Source organism: Harpia harpyja, chromosome 13 (assembly GCF_026419915.1).
Source record: "Harpia harpyja isolate bHarHar1 chromosome 13, bHarHar1 primary haplotype, whole genome shotgun sequence".
In the NCBI taxonomy this organism is placed as follows: domain Eukaryota; kingdom Metazoa; phylum Chordata; class Aves; order Accipitriformes; family Accipitridae; genus Harpia; species Harpia harpyja.
The window spans coordinates 31,792,261-31,819,753 of record NC_068952.1 but is presented as its reverse complement, the minus strand read 5'-3'; the positions used below and the strand labels follow the sequence as shown (position 1 = coordinate 31,819,753).

The following is a 27,493-nucleotide window of genomic DNA, read 5'->3' as shown; positions in this document are numbered from 1 at the left end:
AGCTTTCTCACCTCTGTAGAACATGTCCTCATGCAGGGACAAGTTCCTGGAGCCTCAGCACGCAGCCTCTTCTCCAGAGTCCCATGCCAGGCCCCCATTTATATGGGTGTATATCCACCAGTATACCTTGGTTTTCCAGACCAGCTTAGCCCAGTACAGTTGGAGCTAGTTACTGGCTAAGACAAATGGACGAGTTCATCAAATTCCACCCAGACAGTAATTCAGGAAGACCGGGGGGGGGGGGGGCGGGGAGGAACCAAAACCAGGTTTTCCCATAAATCTGATAGATCAAACTGAAGAAGAAAAGAATTTGCTTCTCTTCTAGCTCCAGGAGTTGCAGTAAGATTTAACCACATTTTTTTAAGCACCACAGGATGCCAATCAGCATTTGACAGGATTTCAGAACCACTTCTATACTGCTCTGCTATGGATTTGGTTTAGCTCTGACTGTGAAGGCTTTTTCTTTCAAATGCCTCATGTCCCACATTCAGGGTTCAGAAAATTAGTGTTATGCAGACACCTCTAAAGGCTGCCACAATGGGGCATGGCCTCATATGATTATGAATGAGACTGTAATTCTTGCCTTTGTAGGTTGAAGTTTGACTCAATGTTGTTTACGTAGGTTGCAGTGTTCTAATTCAAGAGAGGTTATTAAGTTTTGAGTGTGCCATTGAAGCTTCAAAGCACTAACTTTCCAGACACACAAAATTGAGGTGAGGTTGCAGCTGAGAATGTACAACAGCAATGTTGTCATTAACTTAAACCCCAGGATAATAAGTGAAAAAAAAAATTCCAAGCCCAGGTTAAATATAAAAAAGCCAAACATGTTAAGATATAGGTAGTAGCAGTTAGATCTTCCAGGAACTTTCACTGTGCTAATAAATGACAAATTTATTTGTCAGAAGAAGAAGAAATAAAAAGGAAAATGGTAATGGACTTTAACAAGCAATTTACTGAGTTTATAAATACTGCAATAGTTTAATAATTAATAGTATACTTTAGCATGATCACAGGCAAAGTTTGTATTTGATATTTTTAAAGTTATGTTTTATTTTTTATTCTGATGTTTGTAATGCTTGCAGTATTGAACAAAGAAGTATTGTCTACCTTGATAAAGACACTACGTGATAAAATGCAAGAGGATAAGGCCGGCAATACTTTCTGGGTAACATTTGGCAAAACTGTTTTTTAATTTTTGGATGAGCTTTTTTATACAGTTTCAGTACCTATGAATACAAAATGAAAAAACGTGCACAACAGAGACTGAAATGAGGCCTGCTGAATAAAAAGAGTCCATTGCTGTCCTACCCAGTGTCTTAGGCCATCCATCCATCCTTAAGAAAGGCTAACTCTAATCATCCAGGTTTATATTTTTTGGTGATGATATGAGGGAGATCAATGGCCTAGAGATGAGTATGTTATCCAGAGCCTCCTTTTTCCTTCAGTGTGTTGTGGGCTTCAGAGGGTAAATCTCCCGGGTCACCACTCTGGAGCCACTGGGCAGTCTCAAGAACAGTTTATTCACGAGGCAGAGGGTGAAAGAGGCTGGCCCAGGAGCAAGTGGTGTTGAGCTACACTGTGAGATTAAATATGTTGTGGGACATTGTCTCAAGTTTGACATCAAAAGGAGTTGAATGTGATATCAACTAAGCAGATATAAGGCAAATCTCATTGCAAATTCAAGAAGTGATAAAGGAATATACAGGAATGTCCAAAACTAAAGTATATCAGCTTGACTTCTCTTTTCCTTAAATGACCCTGTTCTTTCTATGCGAACAGCTTTCAAATGCACATCATTCTGGACCCTTTTCCTGCCTCCAGCCTTTCAGTTCTCATTTTCTCTAGGACAACTAGGACATATCCTTCCAGATAACTTCCTGTCATTTTATTGTACTGACACTTGTCCTTCTTTTCTGTTTGCTCAATCCCCTTTTCACTATTTGAGTTTACTTCTAATGTCATGCTAAATCATGACTGTCCACCCTTCTGGGCAGCACTGTATCTTTATTAGTGGGTGGCCACTTGTTGAGACTTAACTGATACAAAGCTCCCACTAAAGGCAGAATGGGTGATGTCTGAGTAATATCAGATTAACTTTTGTTCATAGAATCAGTGAAGACTCAAAGGAAAGGTTTGAATATAAAGCAATTCACGTAGTTTTTGTCTCCCTTTTTAATTAGCTTGCAATACAAATTACATCAAGTATCATGTTCTGTGATATCTATTTATTTCTAAACAAATACATTCTGAGAGGCAGTTTCCTTCTGCAGATGGATGTGTTTGCTTTACCATTTCCTGTTTATTTTCCCACATTTCATTTCCTTGTAAATCTGAAGTTTATAGTTTGTGCTATGAGATGAGAACTGATTATAGTACTTAAACAACATAGTGAGAATAGCTGAAAGCCAAAATGCAGTGACGATAGATCCACTTAGCAAATCATTGATACGTTATGAAAGTCCATTTCAAAGCAGTTCTCTTTATATAAAATACAAATATTTTTTTTACTTAGCTTTTCTGCTTTATTTACTGGGATACCTGTAAGAATAAGGCCTTTATTTTTTGGTGCAACTCTCTGATATTAAAAGGAAAAAAAATCACTAAATTAGTTTCTGAGAAGACAACAATGATAACATGGATAGTGCAATAAGTTACATTCATATTATGTTAGCATATAAATCTTTTTTTTTGAATGGATCTGTTTATTGTTTTGAAGTATGAAGGACATCAATAAAAAGTCAGAAGCTCCTCAGAGCTTTTCATGGATGGTGGCAGACTTTAACCAGGTGTTGATATTGTGCGTGTCGAGCAAGCCAACATTATTCTTCTGACTTTTGCTGGAAAACAAGCGAGTAAGGTCGTATTAGTTTGAAGATAGGAGAGTCAGTGAAGCGGAATAGTTCCCTGAGCCAGAAAAAAATACTGCCAGGAAGAGAATGATTCTGTGGAAATTTTGTCAAAATGTTCAGCCAAAATTTATGTCACATTTGTATTTATCATTTATTTCAGTTAGCAATAGAAGAAAATGACAGAAAGGAGTGAAATACAGCAGTATGATATGTAATTTAAGGAAAAAAATAACAATTTCACAGTAAAATAAACAAAACACATTCTAATAAGCAAATTAGATTATCAAAATTGCCTGTTATGGGGAGCTTATAAGTCTAGCAGTCACATCAAAGGAATTTATGCACAACTTTTGCATAGATTTTTAAGGTAGGGGCTGAACTCTTTCAGTCTATTTGGAAAATATTTTAGAACTTTCTTATCATTTTCAGGTTTTTGTATGTTGTTCTAAATTATAACCCCTTATGTCATTACCTACATGGTAGTTTCAGTGAAAAAGATATAACACTTGGTGCAACTTCTGCTATGATGTGCCCTGCCCACATGTGTTTATTGAGGTATTACAAAGAACAGTCATAGAAGGAGACCACTATACAATGCAGCACACGTTGGTTATAATTTCTGAATCCGCGTGGGTGCAATGACAAGAACTACAAGTGTCTTCAGCACTACACCATTCTTAATGCAGTTTCTTAGCTTGCTATACCATTATTCTTCCCTTAATAAAGATAATTTTCAAGCAGCAATTCATATAACAAGTTCTTAACTGGCAGGGTCCTTGAGCCCTGGGACGTCTGGCAGGAAAGCCAGTGACATCGTGTATGGTGCCAAACAATCCAGATTGTATCCAAGATAATGCATAAGATGAATACTGAGAGAGTTCTTGGAAACCTGCTTCTGTTTGCTCTTCCCTTTGTCTTTCTCTGCTTTCAGGCTTTCAGTCATTTAATGTGTGGAATGATGGGGCTAACTTGTCTGTTCCATTTAATTATTTCACTTTATGAAGAGGTAGATAGAAACAAAGCCAGCTGCAAGGTAATTATAACCTGAAAGGAAATCATGCTGGATTGGGATCCTAGGGTGTTAAATGACTGTCACGAGGTTGGAAGCAGGTGTACTGGGGCTGTGTGGCAGAAATACTGCAAAAGGAGCCCTGGCTATTCCCATGAGGTTTCCTGGGAAATGTACTGGGGAGGTACATTACCATCATGACATATTCTGCTGCTACACGAAATACCAGCACCATCAGCCCTCCGTTTCCCTGTGGGCAGAAGATGAATCCAGAGTAGCCGGGGGACCTGGAGTTGGCAGAGGGGGCAGCAGCATCTCTCACTTGGGCTGGATGAAGAATTCAGGTCCATGTGCTTTCTGCGTGCCCTGGGAGGTCCAGCAATTATGGAGTGACTCAGAGTTTTGGAATCAGAAGCTCAGATTTATGCTCGTACATTTAGGTACTTAGGTTTAGGTATCCAGTTTTGGAAACGTTGGCACAGGGCTTTACATCCTCAGCAAACAGGAGCACAGCAGCAGGTCTGCTGGTTTGCACATGATATTCACATAAGCGGAGGTTCACATTTCTGTTTTCCTGAAATGACTGCCACGAATTCGTAGGATTGGCTTCCATTAAACAGTAGGAAATGATCAAGGGTAAGAAAAAAAAGAGTAAACTTCAGTAAATAGGAATGAGGTAAATGAGTTAAATTGGAAAAGCGGCAAGCATTAATGTGCCTTGGGAAAATGACTAAAATGATCTATGGGGAATGACATTGTTGAAGAGCTATTGTAATTATGTAAAGTAGTCAGCAAATCCAGGGAGCTGTCACATGTTTTATCAAACAGGTTAATTTGCTCTGTCGTTTTTAAGGACATGTTCTTCATCTTACATGGTCAATACAGGCTTGCAATAATGCACATTTCCTTCATTTGGCAAAGCTGTTTTCCTTTGCATTTAGAGCAACTGTTATAATCCACCTCCTTCATTGTCAAAAGACTGCTGATAATTTAGAAATAATTAAAAGCTTGTACAAGAAACATTCATCCTACTGTTCTTTTTCTGAAAAGATGAAATTCCTGTTGAAGATTTTCATTCTCTTTTTGATTAGCACTGCCTGTCTCAGCAAGGTTTTGTGGAATCACTTCAGTACAATCAATACACAACTTTCAGCCAAATGTCAGGCTGAGAGGTATTTTAATGCTCTTACTGTTTATAAGAAATCAGTATTCTGAGCATTGGTTTCTCACAGGCTTTTTGGTCCCTAGAGTCCTAGACTCCCACTGTTTATTCATTTATATATTTATTTGTTGTCAGTTAAGTTTGTTATTATTTTTACAGTTAATTAAAATCACAGTGTATGACTATCTTGTGTCTAGAAAAAAGGAAAATATGTCAATATATTCAGACTAGGAGCAAGTAGAAAATACAGCATATAAATGTAAATACAATTTTTTATGGACAAATCAGGAAAGAATCCTTAACAAAAGGATTCCTCAAAACAATTCAGACTTTAGATCTTTGAAGAGCTAGAAATCAGAATTACATGCTGAACTCCACGTTAAAAGGTCCATCCATTATTAGTGTTCCAATATCAAAAGCTCTGCAAAAATAGGAAATGTCAAAATTGAGGTGACTTGTGCATGTTGATATATAGCCTTGATCCCTGACAACCTCACTGCAAAGAGCAGCTTGAGGAAGGGTGACAAGAATATTTCCTTTGAAATGTTAAAGCCTTTCTCACCTCTTCTGCTCTCATTCCCTTTCTTCTCCCCTAGCCTCGTCATCCAATGTGCCCTCTCCACATTGCTTCTTGTTCTGCTTTAATTTTTCAATTTGTTTTGAAAGAAAACAAAAATTTCTTGTCAAGGTAATATTTCAAGAGATGGAGGAGAGGAGCACTCAGCTCAGACTGGCGGTGCTCCTGCAACCCACGATGCAGTCTGCCAGGATCACACTCTAACACACTCACTTCCAAACCTGAGGATCGTTTCATTTTCCCACACAGTGCTCCAGCTAAGCAGAGAGCAAAACTCTCTCTTCTTTCATAGTCTCCTCCTCCTTTGTCCTGTTTAGAAGGACAATTCAGAAAATAAGCATTATTTTTTACAGGAGTTTTGCAACATTTGCGTGTGAACCACATCATCTAAGCATGGAAGCAACACTGGCACTGTGTGGATTTAATTTTTTTAAAACAAAATCTGGCTCCTATTTGGGTATTTCAGAAGCAGCTGAACTCTTTCCAAACTTAGTATTTATTCTGAGTGTGGCGACCATGAAAACCTGGCAACATACTTAAAACTGAGATCAATGCATCAGAGATAGCAGATAATAATTTGGTTATAGAGGCACCAGACAGGTCCTGCAATATCACAGATTTGGGATTCATCTGCTATCACGCACGTTCAGAAGTGCAGTTCTGCCAGGGTGCTCGGAAGCTTCCCAACCCCTTCACCGGGAGGCTCTAGGGAAGAGGAGGGCAAGGAAAGAAGCGAGGCAGCAGCAGGGGAAGAGCAGCGCCTGCAGACCCTTCCGCTGATCTCCTCCTGGGGCAGTCCAGAGAAAATATTTACGTGTCTGTTGGTGACAAACTCACCTACAAGTGTGCATTCTTAGGCATTATGTGGGAATCTGATAAATATGGGAATCTCTGCAGCACAGTTAAATACTTCAAAGTCATCCGTAGAGTCATTTTGGATGTCTTTTTTTGAAGCACAAACCCCACATTTGCACTAGAAAGTGAAAGTCTCTGTTTCCAGGAGTATTTGTACTGAACACTTCAGTGCCATTGCCATAAGAGACAGGAGTTGCGTGTGTCATGCCAGGAAACTTTTTCTGGTAATTTAACAGCCATTAATATATAGAGGTACAACTTTTAAATATGTTGTAATGTCTCTTTTTGTGACCAGAAGCACTATTGCCTAGGGTAGGAATAATGAGATTAGTATTCTCTGTGTGGCAGACTCTTTGTGTGTAGCTTTTGCATTTAATAAAAGGCAATTACATAGAAGTCTGGGCCGTCATTCTCAATTTTGTACATGACCCTTATGCAAATAAGGAAAAAAAATACCAAATTTTCTATTGTGTTCCCAAGGAGAATTCATAATTAAAAGTGAAAAAATAATTCTTCTTGGAATAAGCCAGTGCAAATAACCATAGGCCCTTTCTTTATCTGAACAACACTCCACCAACTTTCTTTACAAACCTCAATTACAGTTGCTATATTCTATTTTGTTTGCTTTGCCAACCTGTAGAAATAGCTGTCACAGTTTATGAATGCTACACTATGATAGAAGGTCTGTGTATCCATACAAATATCCAGCATATGCTGCCTAGTTCTTTTTGCAGACAGAAAAGGAAAGGAAAATGTTAATACCAATCAGTCCTTCTTTATCACCAGAGCTGGGAGTGGATAGTTTTAGAACTGAAAGGAAGTTTAACAATCCAAGGTCCATATTCCTGGTTGTTACCTATAGTCAGAAGAGCAGTTAAAAGCATTCATACACCTGTCTCATATTATTCAATGGTGATTGGATGACCCATTAAAATTAGAAAAGAAGTGCTGTATTATTTCAAACTATATGTTTCAGAAACTGTTTACATAAGTATATGATAAAAAATATTCACCTCCATGTAGTAGCTTCTTCCCAGTCTTCCCAGGACATTTGATATAACTGAGTGCGAGAGAAAGAGAAAGGAAGAAAAGAGTGTATGCAGAAGGTGGTAGGGTTTGTATGTGTGTCCTTCCTTGCAAATCAGTTAAATGAAAACAGCAAAATCAAATACACAGGAGTTAGGAGTATGACTCTGAGTCTGGAAAGCAAACTTTAGCATAATGTCAGGCAGGAGACTGTTTAGGATGTGATTAGAGGGGAGGACCTGTAGGCAGCAGTTGTACCTTAATGAATTACCGATTAATAATTCTGATAATGAAACAAAACTTGTTATTTGTTTGTCATGGCAACTGTAAAATGTAGTTTTTACTTGGTGATGCAGACAAGGCTTGACATTGATGAAAATGAATTTAGACTGGAGGGAGTGATGTTTTGAACTATTCAAAATAAATCAGAGCTGGTGCAAGTTGCAGTATTCGTGAGAGAGATGAAAGGCATTTTATCACCCAACGTGAACATCAAACCAGGCCATGCTAAGCAGGGTTACAGTCTTTTAGCTCCATCTTCCAAAGTCCCATATATGTGGATATATCCACAGCTATATGTATACTCGTATGTCCTTAGTTGTGATTATTCATGCTCATCTTGAGAGTTCAAGGGCTGATCATCTTAGAAAAATGATTATCCTTCAGCTCCTAGACCATCTTCTGATGGTCTCTAGTCAGATCAGAAAATTAATGGTAGCTCCTTTTCTTTTGAAAATGACATGTTTGCAGAGTCTTATGGAAATATAATCCACTGGATAATTTCTTTAATTTCCTGTAGCCTTTACTGCTCTTTAAGGGACAAATCAAGGAAAGGAAAGGTTAATGGGACTATATTTTACCCTAGTTCACATCAGCGTAAGCTTGGAGTGACTCTGATGTTCTAGTGAGGTTGCTCTAAGTTTACACTGATATAAATTAGAAAATAAATCACAAGATTTACAGTTCCTGAACATTATTTTAATATTCCCAAGCTTTTCTCCACACTACCCTGAAATTTAAAATGCAACTCGAAGGATTAATGTGAATGGTACAATAGCTGCTTCTAGGCTTTTCTTGAAGGTGATTTAATCTCAGTTTAGAAATGAATTATTTTTTATTTAGTTTTGTATTGCTACTTTCTTTTCAGAATCACAATTTCAGCCTGTGTTATTTCAATTTCAGTGTACTAAGAAATACTGCCTATCAGACTGCAGTAACCACTTTGCAGCAAACTAACCAGAGATTCTGTAAGTCTGATTCTTAAATTTCCCTGTAAGCACGCAGTCAGTTCAACTGATAGTAGTAAAGAGAACATGAAATATTTTAAACATTTTGGTGGGTTTTGGCCATCAAGCACAAGTATGAGTGGATTGCTGATTGATATACGCTATTTACATTGGAACCACTGTGTTCATTGTGTATTTACTAGAGGTATATAGAAGACATTATTTTTTCATACTAACAACAACTTGCTGCTTTCTTTTAACGAAAAACATCTCTGTGTCATGGCTAAGAGATAGCTGGTTATTTTGATGATGGCAGCTAAAGTTACGTGATGTATGAGAGGATCTGATGTATTATAAGATCTGTTTGTGTTTGCAATGTAAGATTTGACATTTAATGATAATAAAGGAATTTCTGGATTATTTAGCACTTCCTCCTAATAACCAGATGAAGAGTAATGAAAGAACAGCTCTTACAGTAAAGTTTGGGCTTCCTACTTCTGATTTGGAACAGGACCTAAATGTAGTGGCAGTTAATAATTACAACCAATGGGAAACGAAGCCAGCACATAAACATTTTAAAAGTTTGTTAGAAAATTGATTGCTTTTTTTTAATGTTCTGTTGCTTCTGCAGAGGCACAGGAATCTCCTAGGGAGGACAAGAGAGAGGGAAGATGTGGACAGCAAGAGGTGAACTGTGTGTTTCTCAGGAGGTTAAACTGATTAATCGGTTTTAATCACAGCTCAAGAGACTTGTCTTTCCACATCTGAAACCTGAACTCAGAAACGTGTAACTATGCCTTCTCTGCACTTCAGACAAAAGCAGAGATGACAGGTTCAACAACCTTCCATCTTGAAGAAGCACCAAAAGGATTCAGGAAGCTTTTTTCTTTGGCTAGAAGTGTTAGGTCAGTTGTACGTTGAAGGCACAACTGCGCCTGGAGTTACTGCAGACACCAGTCACAGGGTGACCCATCACTGTAGGGAGCTATGGCAGAAACACGGAAGGAAGATGGTCTCTGACTACAACCTAGTTTACAGTCAGAACATCTAATATAACAGCACTATCAATCACAACTGTTCCTTCTTTTTTTCATTTACTATACAGCAATTTAGCTGTGTGATCCAGTGTTTCTAATATCTTCGTTGCAAAATTTTGCCAAAGTTTTATATCAATAAAGAAAATCCTACAGAAAAAGTCAGACCAGTCAAATGCAATGAAGCTGTGACTTTCCAAACAAGCCTGGCTGGATATGAAACAATCCAGTCTTCTCAGTTAAGACAAAACCATAACTACATTTTCATGAAGCAAAATTCAGAACTTGTGGACACAGTTCTGCGGTAATTTAAATGAATTAAAAATAATAATTTATTTAAGTTACTACAGAAATATATGATCCTAACAAAACTGAAAGATTACTCTAATTTTTAGCTATCACAGTTCTTTTTCTTTTTTTTTTTAAATTTCCAATCACTCTATATTACTGTAAGATAAAATATTTGAAAGCTGGGCAGGGTTTGGTGGGTTTTTTTGTTTGTTTGTTTGTATTTTATCTTTGACAAGATTATAATTACACATAGTTTGAATATCTTTGGCAAATATAGTAAATAAGAAACTGCAATTGTATTGTATTACCTCATGTATGTAACAGCCCTACTACAGATATTGTGCTCTTACCTGGACACTTTTACCTTAGAAACTCAATATGCTTTGCAGGCATACATAAGCTGCTTAAATACTGTCTTAAGATGAAGGCACTTTATAAAAGTAAAATCTACTATTGTAAGAACCGATACTATTTTGGTACTTTCTTGGTACTCTTTTAGATTAATATTTGGGTAAAGATTTAACAAAAGTATTCATTTAGGATGAAATAAAGTTCTGTTGAGAAGACTAATACAGCTTTAGGAAGAAAATTAAGTCAAAATTTGATGACCTTATTGGGACCTAACTGCTGCATGAACTTTGTGCTACCTTTCTGCATAGGCATGTTTTCCAATTTAAAAACATATCATAAAGAGGTTGCATTTTGAAATTGAGTTTGAAATTGAAGAGAGTTTAAAATTCAAATTGTATGTATCTACTTCTGTTTTTCTTTTGTGTTTTAAATTCAAGAAGTGGAGAAGTCCTTGAAGCGTGGAAAAACACTGTTTATTCAAGATTTCTCTAATGCATTTTTTGCAAGGACAATCTTAGGTGTATCAAATACAGCATTTTTAATACCCTAGCTGTAGCTAGAGTAACCTTATATAGTTATTATTTTGCAATTAGCTTTGCTATGTTAGAACCTGCATTAAGACTTAGGGAACAGAATTTGGCTGCTATCAGTTTCAACTTTTCCAAAAAAAGATGTTCCAGGTCTCCTGGAGCTCTGTTGCTCTTTATGGCTTTAGGCTTTACAGCCTCTTAAAGCTCATGGCAAGAAGCACTGTCCTGAATGACCACTACAGGCATTGGGCTTCCCTAAGCTGAGACACTCACTTCCCCAATCTCTGCTCTCCACGGGTCATGAATTAATCTCTCACTTGCTGCCTAGGGTAATTCAGACATATCTACAAGTCTCCTTGGCCGTGCTTTCCTCCCTGACTTCTCTTCAATATACAGATCTAGATTTAAAGGTGGATGGATGCAGAAGCGTCTTCCCTCCTTATCTTCTCAAATGCCCTCCACTTCATAATACACCTTCTGCGCAGGTGGGATACCCACCTCAAACGCTGCCTGTGGAGCAGTCCCTGGTAAGTCCCCAATATGGTGCTCAGGTTCTATGTCACCTATTTGCAAAGTAGGGGAAAATTTGTGGTCAAGTCTCAGCCAGATTGTGCCATCACTACAGGCTAAAATCCGTAGGAAAAATCCCTGGGTCTCCACAGAGATCAAATCAGCTTGAAGGGAGAAAGGTAGAGAACTCTGCCCCAAAATCTTGCACAAGGCATCAAAATTTAACTGGTTCTGGCCCTCATCCCCAGCAGCTTTCTCCTCATAACTTCATTTTGCTTACACTAATGAAAAGCCTTTAGCCCAGTTCTGAGTACAGCCCTCAACCAGACAAACTAGCAGGCCATACTAAATAACATGTGCTACCATCAGTTATACACTAAAATAGCCAGAAAAGAGATTTTGCGTTTCAATTCAAATCCCTTTCAGGAAAAAATATACAAAGGAACTTCATACCAAGCCAAATCCATCTGGATCTCACAAATGAACAATTGCTAGTTTTATCTGTTATAAAGAATATGGTTTATGGTGCCCCATACAGATGCCCTATACAAATTCAGTAGTAAGGCTGAGGATTGTGTCCATTGTGGGTGTTTACTGAATATATTTAGTGACCGCATAAATCCTATTTCATTAGGACTAGAACATTTCACTTGGTTTGCTTTCACTCATAAAACTCTCTCTTTAAGTTTCGCATGTTTCATCTCTTCCTGAAAATCCTGCCAAAGACTGATAAAATATATATCTATTGATATTTTAGATTTTTCATTTAATTCTGTCATGGAATCCCTTAATTCCTCACTTCTTGTGCATTTGCCAACTTTTGTAGATAAGATGCCAGTGACACCCAAAAGTGGCACCTCTGTTATGCTGCCTGTGCTCTGGCATTAGAGATGTATATATATATGTATACCCTGAGCCAATATGAATCAGTGCAGAACATGCATGTCTGAGACTGGCTGGAGACTCTGTAAATGGCCAGAAGTTCTGCAGCACTGTTGATTAAAGCAACATCTCTCTTCTTTAATTTTCATTGCTTTTGGGTAGGCACAGTGTAGAGCTGGGCCCGGATGCAAGGCTGATTGCTGCTATATCAACACTATTCACAGATGGAAAATTACCACTCGTTCTGCACAGTGTGGTGAAATCTGTGCAGGTGCCACATCCACTTGAAAGACAATTGACTGTCTGTGGGATACATGGATTTGTGTTATTCTGGGGCGTTGTGGACTTCTAAAACACAATATCCAGCCTTGGCTCATAAGAAAAGACTATGCGTAGGGAGGGCAATTAGGCCTGAGGAAAAAGCAGACAGCTTTCTTCAGCTGCTTTTAGCTGATGTTCAGGCCTAGCTTTCCCACACTTTACATGGTTTGTTGGGTGGAGAGGACTGCAGGACAAAGCATGGGAAACACTTGTTCGTGAATGTTCAAAGCTATGAAAATCATGCAGTATGTTCACATGAGATGGTAAGATGTTGTGAAGTAGACCCTCCAGCTTAGGTTGTGAGCTGTTTCCTAATACATTTTGTATCCTGAAGGCCTCTTCTTGCTTTTCTAATACCTTGCTGAGATGAGTCACCCACTTAAAGGCTTCTAATATCTGTTTCAGCAATTTTACAATATGTATTTTACTCTTTTTTGTCACTGAAACTGGTTGTAGTTTGCAGAAGAGTCACAGGGAAGAGAGTCAGTCCTGATGTGAGGCATCAATGGTTCCCAGCTTTTCTTTCTGAAAATCCAATGAAGTGGTTGACTGTACTTTGGGGAATATTGCAGATCCAAATCATATGTATTGCATTTGAACTCACAGGTAATCAGCAGCTGCCCTTAGATACAGGCCAATGTTCACATCAAGTTCACATCACATTTCATCTCCTGGTAAACCTCTGGAAGTAAGTGTCATCTAGTCAGACTACTCATCATGATTTTTTCCATTACAGGTTAGGCTACTATGCAACAATGCAAGTGATGTCTTAAATGTAATTCACTACCAATTTTTTTTCACTCTTGCTGTCTTTGAAAAAAATGGACATAACCCTATAGACTAACCTGCCTACAGTTTAACACTCTACATAGTTGGTAGTGAATAAAATACATTCGTCTTTCTTTGTTTCACAAATAAACTTTAATTAGAAAATATTTCTAAATAGTCTTCTTTAACAGAGAGGATTAGAAACGTAGCAGCATTGAACATTTTTTTGTAGCTATTATCCACAAGCAAATTCCACTGTTCTACAGCCATCACTGTTTTCAGCAGGGTCTTTCAGTTTTTATTTTTCTTCTGTTTGAGATTAGCTTGCTCTTGTAATTGATTCCTGCAGGGATTTTGTATCTCAAACTTACTTTTTAAAGGATATTTCCAATTTGGCTGGCGGTTTGTTTGTACGCTAGGATAAAAGAAGCATGTCATTTTCAGTAGAATAAATCCATTTTTACTTTGTAAAGAAAATGTGTCAAGGATGTCTAAGATCAAAGTTTTTAACCAAACTGACAACAAAGATTGTCACAAATGAAAAAAATGTCTTTCTGTGGAGAAGAAAATCTTTGTAAGGATTTGGTCATAAATGTAAAGCCTTCAGTACACAGTCTCCAAAGTAAAAAATAGATTTGCAGATATGTTTGTGATTATTGGTTTGTATATATTGAGAAGAAATGCAGTGTGAAAACTAGGAATAAATGTTTTTGTTAATGATATCTATTATTTTACTGTGAAGAACCACAATTAAAGTTACAATTATAGACTGTAATGTCACACTTCTAATACTGGGGGGAAAGGCAGGTAGGAGTGAAGGGGTAACAGAAGTTACCAGACACTGAGAATTTTGTCTGTGGGTATGCTAATACAGGAAATCTCTTGTTCATAGCAGTTTTTTAAGGATGAAAATATGTTGCTTAAAATGAGTCATTACTGCAGTTATCTATTTCCAGCATGTATATTTTTCACATAGAAAATACAATAGAGACTTTACCTTAAGACCCAACATATTTCCTCTTAATTTCCAAATTTAGCCCTGTAATGTTTAGAAACAAGTGTACTATGAGCAATTAGAGGTAATCCCTGTAAGTAGACTGTTTTCTTTATTGCAGTCAGTATGAACTCAGAAAAACTTTGTATTGACCTTCTGCAGTTAGTAATAGCTGTATTCAAATGTCATTTACAACAGAAGACCATAGTTCATAAAGTTCTCACTAATGCAGTAGTTTTATTAATGCAAGTGCATTTTAGTAATTGTCTTCAGTATTGCTTTGCTTTAGTTTTAAAGATGAGCTCTATGAAACAGGACTGATAACACCTAGAGTTTCAGTATTTCCTTTTAGTTACTTTTATTTATTATTCTTTACTTGACAGGAGCATTTCTTTCTTCACTGAATTTGCAAAGGTCATTTAAATAACCGTTCTCCAAAAGAAGGCTCAAGAACTAGTTATTAAAATTAGTCTGTGGTCTAAATCTTTGTCTTGACAGACTAATTGAAGTATAACTCAGGGTAAGAACACTTAGTCTTAATGGATTGTTCCACCAGTTCATTTCCAGACATGGAATCACATCTCTGTTGTGGGTCCTATCCATGTAATCTGGATTTCCCTTATTCACAGGAGACATTACAAGTGAGCTGCATTGCCCAGGATTACAGCTTTTACATGTGTGTTCCACTGTGGCATGGGACTGTCATTTGACTGAGCTGATGCAAAAGCAGAGTTTTGACCCTTCCATAGTCTCCCGCCAACCGGCCAGCCAATGTGTGACCGTAAGAGCAGGAGTGCGATGAGCCGCCACCTGCAGTGGTGTGACTCTTCTGTTCACGCTCTTTCACTTCACCTAAGTGAGATGAACAGTATCTCTGTCTTACTGAGCTAACTTCTTCACCTCTCACTCTTTCCTCGTTATCAAGCTGTGGCAGAGACAGGTTTTCAATAACATCCCACTTCCATCAGTCAAATAAAGTTATATATATATATTTCCTGATTACTTTGATTACTTTCCTGAGGTTTGCACAGCAATTTTGTTGTTCAGCCCTAGTTGAGAGAAAAGGACAGACTCAGAATAAAAAGTCTGAGGGACCATGATCATCATCAGGAGACATAGTCTAAAATAATAGTGCCTAAATGTCCCTACTCCTGGTACAGAAGTGCTTTAGCTCTCATTATCATCATTGTTGAGCTCTTATTTCAGCAGGGCTGCATGTTTCAGCCTGGTCATCCCATGGCACAGGCTACATCTGTAGCTTTCAAAGCAACAGGAATTTTTATGCTGGATGGAGTCCATGAGCAGTAAGTCATCATTGGTGGGAACGATTACTCAAATTACTGTTATTAGGACTTTTTGCATGAATGCAAGCAAACCATAACTGACTCCAAAAAAATAAAGGAAGAAAAGTATTTTCATGGGAACTGAAAACTGACAAGATCCTACAAGCACAAAAGGGCACAAAAAATGTCATTCGTGTGCCAAAAGATGTTGCAAACCTTTTTTATTGTAGATAAGAGACCTTCAGAAGATGAAAACTTTAAAACCTGTAATCACATTTTTATTAAGTTTTAAGTGTGAATGTTGTGAAGTGAGCTTTTTCCGTTACAGTTGTTTCTGATGCACATAACATTTGATCTGGAAAGGTAAATATGTTCTCAGAGTCTATAATAGCAGAGAGCAAGTGTCTTTCATTTCTCTAGTACTGGTTTCTTCCATTGTGAAACATTTAGGTGCCAAATAAACTCTTCTCTCAGATTAAATTAAAAAACTATATATTTTCATTAAAAAACTATACATTTTCATAGATTTGTAAAAACTATAGAGAGCTAAAACTCGTTGGACCCTCTAGCCCACCTCCTTGCCAATACGAGTTTCCTCCTTACAGTGCTTTTCTTCTCACTTTGCCAGTTTAGTCTTTTTAGTTTGTTTGCCAGTTTAGCATTTTAAGAACTTCCTTCAGAGCTTCAGACGTATCCTAAAGGCTGATAGTTCATGGTGCCAGGAAATCTTCCCTCCTGCTCATAAAAAATTGTGTACCCTCCTTATAACACTATATATAATCCTGCCTTTCTTGGAGCTACACTGTGATTGTTATTTCCCCCCACTGGCAGCCTGTGCATTATTCCTGAGACACTTGTGCTTCATTGCTGGGAATAATTTCATCAAAGTTATAGACACAACCTGTGAGAATAATAATGTCTCACTGATTCTGATACGATTTCCAAAGTTACTTGGTGCTCTTCAACATTTTAAGTTTCTCCTGTACTTGTCATTTTGCTTAAACAACATGTTTCCTCACTCTCTTCCCATAACTCAAGGACTCCAATTCCACATACTTTTCTATTTTTCTTCTTTCATCTTTAGTTAGTTTGTAAGTATCTTGCACAGATCAAGTTGGCTGGAACAAAACTCTATTACACTGTGGTACAACTGACGTATCTTTCAGCCTTCAGTCTTCTCAATATGAAGTTATCACAGAAATGCACATAAGGCTCTGGGTCATGAAGATGTCTAAGGTAAACTGAAATTCATTTATAACTAAAGGATAAAAACATATTTGTATGTATGAAAAAAATTCTTAAAATCATGTAATTTTTTTTCTTTTGTTCAGATGACAAAACTTCAGTTCAGAACCTTGAAAGAGCTTTCTCCCTTTACTGCAATATATAACATTACCACTGCTGAAGTACTGTAGGCCTATAGCTGCCAAGTAGACCTAAAGTGTTAAGGATGTCAACTGCTGTAGAATCAATTATGAAACTTTAAGCCTGAAATCTATTTCTGCTTGTGAAGTTTTCAGTTCACCTGTTAAACAACTACTAAAATAAGATTAATTCAGGATTGAAGGAAAGACATCAAAAGATGAAGATGTATCTCCAAAGCAATTTATTTTTGTAACTTCTCCAAAAATCAGGGTTAATATTATGAACTACCCAGTTAATCTGGACAGTTAATATTTCAAATGAACATGACCGTGAAGTATAGCATATTGTAAAATTAACTTTCTCAGAAGGATTTTTATAATTCTTTTCTACTTTATTCCACTAATTTTCTTTTTATATATACTCTGATTCTGGACTCTTAGTCTCAGATTTGCAAGTGATACTCCATTAGTGAAGTCAAAATCAATTGCATAGACAATTTTTTTGCATAGGCAATTGCACAGGTACTTGCATAGTAATTTTTTCTGATCAGCACTAGTGGGTTTTCCAAAAGACGCTACTGTGCAGCTGTTCGGTAGTGCACAGGGACTATCCATTGGTCCTACACAAATATGTAAAGGAGGGCAGCCAATGCAGTGTCCGTTGGCAATGATTCAGTATCTATTTTCTCTCCATTATTTTAGCTTTTGCCCACAATTCACTTACTGTCTGTCTTTGAGGATTCTGATTCACTAACAAATGGGACAAAAGAACCTTAATATTTCTAGTGAACCTGTTTTGCTATGAAATTCAGTTCCAAGTATCTGTCAAAACCAGATTTGATACATGTGTTATAAGTGTGTGTGGTTTATATCTAAAATATGCAAATTACCTGTTTGGATTTAGGAGCTTTCTAATTCAAATATTTAATATCTGAATTGTATTCTGGCTGGTTGGGAATTTAGGTGCAGATAATTTTTTTTCTGAAAATATATACTTTCCAAGAAGTAAAGTATTTGCATGAAAACTTTCTGTAGGAGTATTCTCTTGGCAAAAATCAATATGAATTTTTCAGGCTGATTTTACTCAATAGGCAGTGAGTTAATTTTATTTTTACCTGGACTCGGTATGTCTTGGAAGTTTCTTGCCTCTGAATATTGAGATAGCCCTAGCCTAGCCAGAAGTTAAAAATGGAACTTGTAGAGATAGTGCATGGCTTAATACTGTCTTATATAGATGCAAAGTGCTGTAAGTCATTGCAGTCCAATTTTAAGGTGGGCCAAAATTAAATACTAGAATGTCAGAGGTTCCTGCAGGAAGGGAGAGTTCACGTTTCACTTGCCTCTGGTTTCTGGTTGCTTAATTGGCATTGTTTATGACAATTAGAATTTGCAGGCAAAGTTGAGTCATACATGCTACTGTGATAGAAATATAAAGTATATACTGATCAAGCTTTTGCTTAGAATTTCATAGAATATCAATAAACATTTTTACTCCCAAACAACCATTGCACTTACCTGTACACTGTAGTCTTGAGAATTATGTCTGTATAAGGGAACTGTTAGCAGGAGAAATCCAGCCAAACTTGCTACATATGGCTGGTTCCTTTTCATGCCGGGGAATCCTGTGTGCAAACCCGTGTGGTTGCAAAAGATCTGAGAAGCTTCAGGGATTCTGTTGAAGAGCCCTTGGGGATCTCAGATGGAGATACAGAGGCAGAAGAAAAAGTAAACGAGAAACTGGCAGCAAACCAAGACGAGTGTTCAAGCGAAGGGGGGGCAGGCAACCCTCAGCACTTCTGTTGTTGCTTCATTTATTTGTTTGTTTCCAGCAAACATCCTTAGCATTTGGCACTCTATAAAAGGAACAGCAAGCTTCTAGCCTTTGTATATGGGACCTCCACTACCACCTAGAAAATCCTTATTAGCTGAATTAGTAGCCATAAAAGAAGATAGTGGGAAATCTACCCCAGCCTAATTCCTGAGTTTTTTCAAAGTAATAGGTATTTGGGAATTGCAGGTTCTGTTTAGTGTAGTACAGCTGGTGCAATAAAATTAGGCAAATCAGGCAACTGCAAGCATAAGTGTGAAGGAGGAATTAGAGGATGTAAATTGCTTCTTCCTCAGAGTTGCTGAAGTTGTATTGAAGGTTAGATTATTACTAATCTTGCACGGGTGCTCAAGGCAGAAAGGACAGAAACTGCAAAAAGCTGCTGCCTCCCTATTTGTACAGAGAGATGCAGTTCCAGGTGCTGCTCTCTCTGAGTCAGGTGTGTGCAATACCAGTGCTGAGAGAGGTACCAATCACTTGAAAAGTAACAAGCTGAGAAAAGCCATTTATTTCTCAACAGCCAGTGCACCTCTTGTGCCTGGGTGGAGTAAACTCTGAAATAATTTTTCAGGGAGCAAGTAAGGCATCTCAGTGCAGCCTGCCTCCTCAGGAGGGGAGACAGCTAACTGTGTGCTACAGGAAAGCACTTACATTACAAAGAATTCATTCCTCTCATTTAAAGACACAGAAAACTAATGAAGGCTGTAGTAGAAACTCACTGATGTGTATATTGTGTTGCTCACAGAATAGTTGTGGTTGGATGACAACATCTAGTAGATGCTTGGAATTTTTGATTCCTTTGCCTAGTTATTTCCCATTTCACTCGTGTCTTATAAAAAATGGCTGTGAAAAAACAAAATATGGTGTATATAAATAGTACAAGAAAATTATGCCAGCCATAAAAAAAATTGATAACCATTCTGTTCTAGTTTCATGGATATTCCACAGTCACTCAGAAGACATTCCAGAAGAGTTGTATATGTATGTGTGCATATGAATACACATACTGTCACATGCATGTCTTCACTTCTAACTGATAAGGCCAGCCTTGATTAACCTGTCCCTGATAATAAACTGCCGTTAGCAGGAGTTAAAGATGTGGTCTGAGAGAAAAGTGGCAATCTTGCCAGCAGTCTCTGTAAATGTGCATATATATTACAGTGGCATAGGTAGTAATAACTCCCATAATCAATATATTAAACTGTCCTCTCTTCGCTCCTATTATGATGTACTTTTAACTTTTAACAAATCTATTTGTTTAAGTTGGAGTGTATGTATGTGTTTATATAAGTGCATAAATGCACAATGTATTGGTCCGTGGCAAGGATCAAACTAGTGATCTGTTTTGTACAGATCTACTGCCAAATTGGAAAAGTGAAAGGTAAAGTTTGGCAGAGGAATAGGTTTTACTGAGGAATGACATCTTCTTTCATTGCTTAAGAACAAGCTGGTTTAGACTTAACCAGTTTTTTTAAAAAATTATGGATTCATACCAAAGTTTGTTTAACGAAGTCCATGAACTAAGGCAGTGGGTGCAATGAGGGGCTTTAATACCAAATCTGCAGTTTCTGGAGATGGTCTGGCATTTTTTAAAAATTTAATGTGTAAGCTTAGGCTTCAAAATAAATTGCTAGGCGAGTAATATGTCTTCAAATTTTCAAACGTGCTGAGTACATTTATTCCCATCAATTTAAACCTAAACTCAAAGAATTAATGGGGAAAAAAAAAAAAGGTATGTGGGTACATAACCAACCACAGTCAGTTGTAACTGACTCTCTGCTCTGACAAACTTCCAGTGCCATTTAAACTGGAGCCATATCCTACCTGAGTATAAGACTGCCCAAATCTGATGCTTTCCCGTCAAATTTTTCCAGGTGACGGGAGCAAGGCCGGGTGCTGCTGGCACGAGTGTGGCTGTGGTTGTCCCCCTTATGCCCCTTCCTGCCTGCGAAAAGACTCATGCTGCTTTGGCACTGGCATCTGCAGAGTGTTGCTTAGAGGTCCGTGATATGTTCCAGAACGTGCTGGAGTTACGCCTTCATCCTTTAGGTAAAGATGTGCCTGTTTCACCTCAAGTCCCTATTTCTGTGACTCAGCAGTGACAAGGGAACAGGTTTGGGCTGTCTGCCAGCTGCCAACAGAGGTGGCCAGACACCCCCGCAGGGTTGCCTTGCAGCAGTAACAGAAATGTGGCAGTCTGAGAAAAAGGTTTCCTCCTGGATATAAAGCAGAGCTCCAACACTGTGAGCTATCAAGCTGGCAAGGTTGCCAAGCATAGGTGAGCAGGAAATTCAAGGACCTGGGCAGTTGCCCTTGGTGGGAAATGTGTTCTGTCAAAAAAAACCTGCCACAATATTTGCAGCATTAACTTACTTTAAAAAAGGTTAGCCGTGTAATGCCTTGCTTCATTGCAAAAGGTGATCCATGACTTCCATGATGGTGCTTGTTATAACTCTGCTGGTTTTGTAATAAGGTTTTCAATCCATATGGAACTTTTTTTGTTTGCTTGGAAAGGGTACTTTGCAGTGTGTATAGATACTAAAAAGTGAAAGGCGGATTAGCAATTCTTTGAGAGTTTAGGAAAATTAATTACATAGACTCAGTGCACTTGTAAATAATTAGCTATAGTTCAAAATAGCCTTGCCAATTAAATAAATGCTTTTTTTTTTTCTACTCAGATAGATCAACTGAGGCACAAAGTAGTTAAAAGCCAAGACCTTAAAACAAAGTTTATGTGAATCTGTAGTTTGATGGTCAACTTGAGCCACCTTTGGTCTTCACGATGTGGACTTCTAAGTACTTTTCATATACAATAGTCAATAGCTCAGGGTGAAAACCAGCCTTAATACCTTTGAAACTGATATAATGAGGAACTTAGTTTCAAAGTCATATAATCACTGTCAGAACTAGAAAAAAAAAAATGTTGACTGCTAGACTAAATGGTTGACATGACCCTCAGCAGTGCTAGGAGTGTCAGAGGGGACTATGTCCTCCCTTCTCAAGCAGCTGTGTGGCAGAATCAGCTCTTTGGAAGTATTGGAAGTTTAGCCCTAAAATTATCACTTTAATGTCTTTCTCCTTAAAAGTTGATGCATTCATCCCCCAAAAATCTGGGACTTTGGAAAAACTTCAGCTCCAACTAGTTAACTGAGGTTTGAAAGCTTTGATTTTAATTATGATCCAAATGAGAACGATGTGAGTATGAGTTACAGTTGTAGGACAATACTTGAATGCCACATACCACATGTTAATGGTTTCTAAAAACATACATGTATAATTAGCATAACCTTATATCTGATTCTGGCACTGGACAGCATCCCGATATTGTCTCTAATAGTTTACTCCTGTGTATCATGTCAGAGATTTTTTTCATGTCTTTGGAGTGTTGATGCTTTAATTCCTTTGGTGGTGGTTTTTCTAATTCTTCATATGGATCAAAAACGTGTGCTATCAGATCAATCCTTCAGTTTGGGCATGTATACCATTTAGAGAACCAAGGGAGACCCACTGTATTCTTGTAATTTAATTTGTTCTCCTGAGCCTCCTGCAAAGCCTTTTAGGTCAGTACTGCAACAGTACCTGATGGAAATATGTCTCATGCTTGATACATAGCCTTTTAAAAAAGAGACTCAGAAAAACTCTACTTTGAAAATTTCTAATGAGATTTTGTCTGCACCTCAGTGGGGTAACAGATAACTTCACATCTATAAGCCTTACAGATAGAGCTGGACAGGAAGCTTCAGGTACAGCAATTTCCACTGCTAAATGCATTTTTCAGGAAATGGAAGACTTTCTCTGAAATATAGCAATTCTACTGAAATTTTAGATGTGAAAGGGTCTAAATGCATCATGTAGACTACCAATTAATTAACTACTGACATTTTTTAAATTTAAATATTTAAAATACTTTATGACACTATCAAAGTAAAATATTTTGACACTGAAATAATTTTTCTACATTGTCAAAATGAAAACCTGCTTGGATTAAAAAAAAAAAAACAAACCCAAACCTTCTGAATTTGATCTATTGGCTTTTCATTCCAACCAAAAAAAGGAGCAGTTCCTCTGAACAAAAATAGGGTTTTTCACATGCCCAGTTTTACCCATGGTCTGTCTTGAGCTGCTCCAACCATTCTACCAAATGAGTCTTCTTCAAAACTTTCTCTGCTCAAAATCATGGGTTTTATACCATTTTTACACTGATAAGTCCATATACTTTTTTGCAGTTTCATGAAGGATACTGGGAAAAACTCTGCAACTGGAAAGTTGTTTGTCACACTAGAGTTTTAGAAGTCCAGGTGCATTTTACCCTCCCTTTGCCTGAAGACATTCATTAATTATGGGCTCAGGGATACTTGGCAAGTAAATCTACTTTCACTGAGCTACAAAAATGACAACTGTCTTTAGATGTAGCCAGTATTTTTTCCATAGTTCAGAGAGCACTATTTTGAAGCTCTGCCATCAATCACAAAATTATATGTAAATTAAATTGTAGATTCTAAAAAGCTTCAGGAGAAATAGGTAATACTGAAAGTCAAAGAGAAAATATTTTCCACGCTGAGGTCTGGAAGCAGCTGGACTTCCTGTAAGTTCAAGGGATTTATTTCATTGGAGACATCAATTACATTGGAGATATGGGACCAATACCTTTCAGATAAGCTAGTCAAATTCTGAGGGAGAGGTGTTTTGTGGTATTCGAGAAAGCAATCATTGATTTGATATGATTTATTGAATTCTCTGTTCAGTGTATCTTATCCTGCAACCATGCAATGGCTAGGGAGATTAAAGGACCTCCACCAGGATTCGTGCAGTGGTTGTATAAGAAGCAGCTGTATTTGGTTCAGGAGATCTCCTTCCATTTGCTGTTTCAAGCAAACTGCCATCAAATATTCAGGAGAGGATGTGGCACAGAGGAAAGGCTCCTTAGCATATACATGTTGGCTGGCCATTTACAGAGGCCGGTGTTGAAAGGGCAAACTGATCCATGGGCCATATTTGTTGTCAGGGCTACTAAATGGTCACAGTTTGGTCCTCAGCAAAAAGAAGTAAATTTTTCAGTTCTTTTTTCAACAATTACCTTTTCCTCTATTATTCTTTTCCAGTCCTTGAACTACAGGAGAGGTTAAGAAAAAAACCATAAAATCTATTGAACGAGATTAGGATCAATTGTGCCGTAAGCTGGTGGAAAAAGGTTATGAACGATAAGCGTTATTATTTCATTGGGGTTTTTTACCATTTTTGTTGGGGGGGTAGAGTGTTTCTGTAGTTAGAGAAAAAGTCCAAATATTAGTAGACAGTGAAACAATGAATATGTTATGCCCTGCTGTTGGGAGCTTTATATAATAAATTTCCAATATTTGATAAAGCACAGTGTTTTAAACACACTCTGATGGATGTCAACAGTAAAGCAGAGTATCAGCAGGATTTATTTCCTTGGAATCTTAAAAGCACCTGTGTAAAAACAACACGTCAATCAAATTAACTTTTGTTTCGTTTTAAAATTGCATAAAATTACATTCAGGTTGCGTTATTTTTCAGGCTTATCAGTCATGACTCTGTGTGGTCTCTACAGGAAACATACTCTCTACAAACATAATAGATTTAGACACATTAAATCTATAGCAGATTTAACTGGATTTAAGAACATGCGTGCATGAAGAATTTAAATTCTTTTCTGAATGAAGACCATATTTTAATTAGGATCACAATTCTGAGGGTCACATCATGGATTATCTAATCCGCACTCGTGTTTCCATCAGACAATATTCTTCAGAAATATATTGTGCTTCCCCTTAAAGTTTTAAAGGTTTTACGGTTTTGTCACCACAGCTCTGATTTGGACAGTGATTTGGTTTGCTTTGCTTTGATGTAGTTTGGTTTGATCTCCAGTGAAACCTTATTCTTGGCCAATCTACAGCAATATGTAACGTTGTGTGATAATTTGAATAACAATTCAGCAGATCAGTTGGCAATAATAATTTTCTAAAACTGTTGCTGAGGGAAGACGTATCAAAATCTTGGAACAGGACTATCAAACATGACTACAGATATAAAAATATGTGGGAATCCAGCATGTAGTCAAAAACTTGTGGGAAACAACTGTCAAGCAATACACTGGAATTTATCTTTTAACAATACTTGAAATATCTTTAGAGTGGCAGGTCTGGGCAGGAAACCAAAGTCAACCTCTGGTTTATTTTTTTTTAATATATATACATATTTATATACGGTATATCTGTGTAACAGACCTCCATGCAAACTTCTGCTTGCAAATGATTTATACATTCTGTAAAAGGTAATAATGAAATTGTAAGTTTGACAGACCAAGCAAGATCCTGCTGACCCACAGAGGATGTATGAATGGCAGCGAGGATGCGACTACCTCAGCACACAGGCCCACGCAGAGGTTTTTTGTAGGGTTGAGCTGCAGAGCACTGAGGAGCTAAATGCTTCCCAGTGGTCCTGCTGGTTTCCTGCACTCAGACCCTCATCCATCTAATCCCTGACTGCTACACATAGTTCAGGATTAAACCATCTCTATTAGTCTAATGGTGAACTGCTACATGAGTGGTTGTCATCATCATTCTCTGATTGCAAAAAAAGCTGGTGGATATATGCTACCAGTTCTTTTAAGGAAAAATAAAAAAAGTTGAGTATGTAAGTTATGTATATCCCACATTCACTCAGATCTTGGCTTGCACAGAAGGTCAAGTATCACCCAAGCATATAGAAAACAACAAGCTTGCAGGTCATTATTTTCCTGCTGGATAGTTAAAATGTGGAAAATATAGCAAACTATTTTGGTGCATTATATCTTTTATGCAGTTTTGATGCAGTTTATAAATGAATTTTTCAGAATCCATTTTGTAAGCTACAATTCTAAACTTGTAGGGAAATAAACACTTCTATATAGGCAAGCATAATTGGAAATGATTGTTTCCTGTTGAGTGCATTTTGAATGAAGACATAAATGCTGTCCTTCATTTACTATGAGCCAGACTTAATATCATTTTTGCAGAATAATCCTTCTTTGCTACTTTACACTTTATGAACTTATTTGCATCTGTGAGTTAATAGAATAAATCACAAATAAGAACAGTAGGTTTTTATTCCTGTTTTGCATGGATGGAAGTGAGTTGAAAGAAAAACGAGAGGTCAATACAAATTTGCAGAAAAGTCATATTAACACAGATACAAAGAACCTCCCAAGTTTGTGTATATTTAGAAGAGATTAGGGTGAAGATCTTATGCCAAACAGAAGAAGAAAATTATTAAAAATAAATCAGGATTGTTTGTTATTTAAAAGGCTAAATCCAAATCTATTAAGAGCATGATAGTGCATAGCAGCCTGGAAGCAAAGAAGTCGAGTTCTCTAAGAGAAGCCTAATGAGGACAGAAGAGTCAGTCCGGGAAGCCTCTGAACACAGAGGACTGTCAGTGCTCAGAGCCAGGGGGAGTCTCCCATGCAAAACCCCTTGCAGATGAGATTTCAAGCTTTATTGGTTAACAGCAGGCACATATAGAGAGATCTTGCAAAGGCCCATAAAATTGAGCTGGTAAGTACCAATTTATTAATCCAGTTGATGGCAGCTTTTCACAATGCTGAATGATCTGAATTTCCCCACTTAGTTTGCTTGCATTATCCGTGTCCACGCTACTGAACAAGAGCAAAGGGAGCAGAATCGGGGTCCTGTTGAGTGGCTGTTCTAACCAGGTATGATAGCATCACTCGAGAGCTGTGAAAGTATTGCTATTCCATTTGGATTTCTCAAATCAAATTTCATCTAGACATGCAAACTAAGGTTTGATATTTACCTGGCTTTAAGGAAAAGGTCAAATTAAATAACTATTAGCTATTTCCTATTAGCTTTAAGGAGTTTTCTTCCGAAGGCATCAATATGTCTTACGGAATAATTCAATTGGGACTTGGATACCACAATTAGGTAAATGGATTTTATACCCATTTATAAAAATGAGGAATTAAAGTGACTTGCAGAATGACACACCAGTGACTCCCGTTAGGAACAGAGCCCAGTGTAGCCTCTTGACTTCTCTAACCATGCAGCATTGCGTCTGTGTGTGTGTGTGTATGTGCACACACAAGGGACTCTGTGCTTAAGTATATACAGGGGAAGATGTTTGAATGGGTCTTTTTATTGGAAAGTGGTGACTTATGAACTGGTTTTTACAAGTTCAAGGGAACCAAAATGGTTGGTTGAGTTATTTGGAAATTTCTTCACAAGTTAGAAGAAAAAAAGTAACTTCTTAATTCCTAAAGAAAGAAGAACCTGGTTGCCATCCACTTCTAATATGCACTTACTAGACAATTAAGTGATCTGAATTTGCTTGCATTTCACTTCTATCAATTAAAGTTAAGTGGACATTACAGTAAAAATTACTTAATGGAAAAATCTGCCTTGAAGAAACCTTCTAATGGAGAAATTATTTTTGTAGATTTCCTGAGTTTGCAATAAGACATTCCTATTTAATATCAATGTAGATTTTTTTGAAAAACAGTTATGAGTGAAGATTATAATATTCATATGAATCAGACTGGGAGGTGATCAAGTACTTGATGCAGCCAGGAAAATGAATGATATATAGCAAAGGGAAAGGCTAGTGAAGGGAAAGCC

General features: G+C 37.4%; 1 protein-coding gene across 1 annotated transcript in view; it reads left to right on the top strand.

Annotated features, from left to right (window-relative positions):
• Window positions 1-27,493, top strand: part of CHRM3 (cholinergic receptor muscarinic 3) — a 289,836-nt gene that overhangs the window by 242,832 nt on the left and 19,511 nt on the right. The window lies entirely within an intron of this gene.